The sequence below is a fragment of the Cariama cristata genome, unplaced genomic scaffold (genome assembly GCF_000690535.1).
Source record: "Cariama cristata isolate BGI_N322 unplaced genomic scaffold, ASM69053v1 scaffold1980, whole genome shotgun sequence".
NCBI lineage: Eukaryota > Metazoa > Chordata > Aves > Cariamiformes > Cariamidae > Cariama > Cariama cristata.
This window is the reverse complement of record NW_009595053.1, coordinates 29,773-30,706: the sequence shown is the minus strand read 5'-3', so window position 1 is coordinate 30,706 and position 934 is coordinate 29,773.

The following is a 934-nucleotide window of genomic DNA, read 5'->3' as shown; positions in this document are numbered from 1 at the left end:
GGGGGGTGGTGTTTGTTTTTTACATGCTGTGTGTTTTGTAGAATGTCATTGACTTTTTTTTTAACTGTTGGAGTATACCAGCTTGCTAAACTTTAGCTGCTCTGGTGTAAATTATTGGACCTGTTAGTCATTATTGTGAGTACATTGCAATATTACGGCAGTGGCAATGAAACTGATTCTCAGAGGAGTCCTCTGTCCTTGTGATTTTGAAACCAAGTTGCACATTTCAAACCTAGCCTCAGCCAGTCACCCTTTCTCTGTCCTGGTTGCTTGCCCAAAATACCTTCCCTCCTTCACACCGATAGTTTCTGTTGGCTGGCAATCAGTAGTATTTGGAGTCAAATCTATAGCATGTTGACTTCTTGTACCTACTCTGCCTCTGTCTTCAGTAAGGATTCACAAACTGGGTAGAACTTAGCCATTCAAAGTGTCTAGCTTCAACGCTTATGCACTGTCCCCAGCTGGGTAAGAAGAAGTTGCAAAGTTTTGTGTTATCCCAGTTGCAGCTGCTTTCAAAAAAGAAAAGCTTAAACTTTGTCTGTGAGAAGTTACTTGTGTAGAATTCATACTGAATGTAAATAAGCCTCTGTAGATCTTGCTGAGGAGGAAGGCAGTTGCATGGATAATAGAGTCATTGTGTGACACTAAATGGCTTAATCAGGCTTGCAATAACTATTCTAAGGGTGTCCAGTATTGTATTCCGTGCTCTTGTCCTCAGATCTCTTGTGTAGTGTATGCTCTGTATATCCAGTAGTATTGAATTGGACTTGCAGTTAGCATTTAAATAATGTAGCCTCAGTTGTTTTCAGCTACAATGCTTTCTTAGTAAAAATATCAAAGATTGGTGTGGGGGAACAAAAAACAGTAAGAGTTGAGGTGATGAACTGTTAAATCACCTTCATGATTCAAGTTAAGGAGTTTTGAACACGTGCTT